The following is a 4,092-nucleotide window of genomic DNA, read 5'->3' on the forward strand; positions in this document are numbered from 1 at the left end:
CACTCTTTCTAAAACATAATCCGATAGTGTGACCAAGTCCAGAAGAGGATCAGAGGGCTGAAGAACCTTTGAGGACAGGCAGAGAGTAGGGGTTTTTCAGCCTGGAGAAGAGAAGGTTCTGGGGAGACCTTACAGCGGCCTGCCAGTACCTGAAAGGGGCCTGCAGGAAAGAAAGGGAGGGAATCTTTATGAGGGATTGTAGTGATAGGACAAGGGGTAATGGGTTCAAACTGAAAGAGGGTAGATTTAAATTAGTATTAGGAAGAATGTTTTTTCCTGTGAGGGTGGTGAGACACTAGAACAAGTTGCCCAGAGAAGTTGTAGATAGCCCCTCCCTGGAAGTGTTGAAGACCAGGTTGGATGGAGCTTTGAGCACTGGCCAGTGGAAGGTGTCCCTGCCCATGGCAGAGGTGTTGGAACTCGATAATCTTTAAGGTCACCTCCAACTCACACCATTTTATGGTTCTATGATTCAATTATCTCCTCCAAACTCTTAATTATGCTCAGAGAAAGCACTGGCATCTTTCACTTCAACTCTCAATTCTTTCACTTTGCAGGAGTTCTTTGGCTCCTTAGCTTTTCCCCACAACATGCTTTGGGCAATCTGCTCCTTCAGATGCTTATTTCAACAATTTAATTTTTAACTAGCTCTTCTTCTTGACTTCCTTGTGTGTTTCATGAGCTCTACTTTCTCTTGCCCAGCTTTAAACAAGTTTTGGAAAATACTGAACTTAGCTAGTTAATGGTAGCTTCAAGTACTTTGTGCGATACTTCTGAGGAGGGATCTGGTGATGCCTTGGAATCATCATGGTCTTATTTTGAAGCTGGTATTGAAAGCAGTTGTGTTTTTGCTAGCTTGTTAAGTGTAGAAAAACATGCAGTGTCTTCCTCAATGATTTATATCTTTAGTATTCCTCTTGCTTGTTGCTGGCTGACAGTATGGAATTTCTTCCTTTCTCTGTTTTCCAAAGCCTATGTAAGATTTATTCAAGCCTATAATGCTGCCTCTAGGTTTGTAATACTTACTTTACACCCTTAGAATTCAATACAGTCTTTTCTGAGTCTATGTTCCAGCTGGGTGATTTGATTCCTCACAAGGAATTAATATTCAAGAAACAGTAAAGAACAACCTAGTAAAACTTAACTTATAAATCAAGTGAGTTAGGTTAATTATAGCAAAATTTTTATATGGGACCATCTAAAAATTGTTTGTGAAGCATGAGCTCACACTGGTGTGGCTGTCAACAGAGACACAAGAAGCAAATTACTAAAAAGACCTTTAACAAAGATAAGAAATGACTGTGTTAACTGAGGGGAAAGTGTCTGCTGGAAAAGATGAATAGAAACCCATTCTCTTTTATCATCATCAGTGGTCTGGAGGAGGAAGAAAACAGCAGCCTAAATTAATCTGCAGATAGCACTAAAAGGGATTTTTGCAAGCTAAGTATGTATAGAGAACTTGAGCAACTTGAACACCATTGAAACACTAGGCTTGAACTGTGAGAATAAATACTAAGAAAGTTTTGAAATATAATTTAATATTTCCCTAAAAGAACAAGAAATGGAAAATGAAAGGTAAATTATCAGAAACATAATCAGTGCCTGAGAGGTACATAGTCAGAATATGATGCAAAATTAGACAGCATGTTGTAACTAATTGCCAAAGGAAAGATGTACAAACACAAAACTTCATTGACAGTGATGAACATGAGTCAGATGAAAATCTCATGGTGGTACTGACTCAACAAAATGGAGACATAGAAGGATGATTTCACTATCTGTGGGAGGACGTGATGCCAAGCCATACAAAGGGTGTTTTCTTTGGCCTAGCAAATGAGGAATCCAGAGGATTTGCATTTCAACTGAGATTTCAAAGAGAAGACCAGGATATAGGCTACTTGCAAAGCCCTAATGAATGCGCTTCATTTGCAAGTACAATTCTGTAGAATGGAATGGAATGGAATGGAATGGAATAGAATGGAATAGAATAGAATAGAATAGAATAGAATAGAATAGAATAGAATAGAATCAAATCGAATCCAGTTGGAAGGGACCTACAACAATTATCTAGTCCAACTGCCTGATCTCTTCATGGCTGACCAAATTATTAAAGGGCTGAGCAAATTATTAAAGGGCATTGTCCAAATGCCTCTTAAGCACTGACAGGCATGGGCCATCAACCACCTCTTTAGGAAGCCTGTTCAGTGTTTCACCACCCTCTCACTAAAGACATGTTTTGTAATGTTAAGTCTGAATGCAGCTTTGAACCATTCCCACGTGTCTAATCACTGGATCCCAAAGACAAGAGATAAGCACCTCTCTCCCCACTTCCCCTCCTCAGGAAGCTCTAAACAGCAATGAGGTCTCAACCTCCTTTCTTGCAAAGGAGACAAACCGAGAGTCCTTAGCCACTCCTCAGAGGACATTCTTTCCAGCTCCTACACAAGCTTTGTTGCCCTCCTCAGTACACATTCAAGGATCTTAACATCCTTCTTAAATTTTAGGCCCCCAAACTGCACACAAGCTGAGGCCACACCAGTGCAGTGGGACAATCATCTGATTTTACCAGCTGGTCATGTTATGTTTGGTGCACCCCAGGGTAGATGCTGCCAGGGCACACAGCTGTCTCACCTTGAGCCAGTTGCCGACCAGCACCCCCAGGTTACTTTCTGCAGGGCTGTTCTCCGGCACCTCCTGTCCTGATTTATACATGTGCACAGCGTTACTCAACCTTAGGTCCTGAATCTCAATTTTTTCTTGTTAGATTTGATGCCATCAATCACTGCCCAATGTTTCAGTCTATCTAAACCCTTTGCAATGCCTCTTGTACCTCCTGAGAGTCAACAGCACCTCTCAGTTTATGAGAGGTAATGACTGCAAACGCGCTAATGGTGCATGCAATGCCTGCATCCAAACCATTGATAAAAATATTTAATAGAACTGTCCCTAGACTTGAACCCTGAGGAACACCACTGGTAAGAGGGCAGCTACCAGATGTAGCCCCATTCACTGCAATCCTTTGAGCCAACATATTGTGAACTTGCTCCTGTCATGGTATCAAAATACAGAAACACTATATCCATCACCTTTCCTTCGCCCACTATGTGGGTTACTTTATCATAGAAGAATATCCAATTATTTAGATAGGACTTGCTCTTTGTGAACCCATGTTGACTGTACCCAGTGACTGCATTGCTCTTTAAAGGCCTTTCAGCAGCACGTAGTATGATCTTCTCCAGAAGTTTTCCAGGTTCTGAGATTAGACTAATACACCTGTAGTTGCCTGTGTTTTCTCTCACGCCCTTCTTGTAGATTGGCATAATGTTGGCTAACACCTAGCCTGTGGAGACCTCCAATGTTTGTGCTCAAGTAAGCAGAAGCTGTGCCAGGACTAACCTTGTAACACAGAGCCCTGCACTGCTGAAGTCCTGGTGGACCTGGACAATCAATTTGATGTGGAAGGGGGAAGTAACTAACTTATTTTCTTATTAAGCTATTGCCTGCCGGTTGACCTGTTGGAACTGTCTAAGCATGGACAGTTTGCATACAGGAGGTCCCTCACAGGGATGAGTCATCACTAGACATTATTGGGGAGCAGCTGACATGCTACTGCCTGCTTCTAGGTTGTAATCGGTGCTTTGAAGCATGGGAAGGGAAAGAAAAGGTGTGGGTAAGGAGGAAAGCAAAGATGATGCTATGAAGTCAGAGCTGGAGAAAGATGATTTAGTTCTTGTCATAGGAAAAGGACAGGATTTATTTCTTACATACAATGTATTTTTATATATATAATGAAGTATTTTTCCCCCAATTGTGCAAACCCTGCACTCTCAAAGGCTGTTTTTAAGGACTGTGCAAGTGTAGTGCTGTTAACCTTCTCTGTTCGGAAGCCAAAAGTGGCTAGTAAAGGACAGAAGCACTTTTTTGTACCTATTATTACACCTTCTTCCTGTGTACAAAGTTCACATGCCTTCAAGAGCAGACTTCCAGACAACACCACAGAACACAGATGCCAACAGCTTTCCATAAGATTTGTATGCTTGGTAGCCACAATTTGTCAAGCTCAGAGAAAGACAAGCCAAGTACTTTGAACAC

Source organism: Apaloderma vittatum, unplaced genomic scaffold (genome assembly GCF_000703405.1).
Source record: "Apaloderma vittatum isolate BGI_N311 unplaced genomic scaffold, ASM70340v1 scaffold3068, whole genome shotgun sequence".
Taxonomy (NCBI): domain Eukaryota; kingdom Metazoa; phylum Chordata; class Aves; order Trogoniformes; family Trogonidae; genus Apaloderma; species Apaloderma vittatum.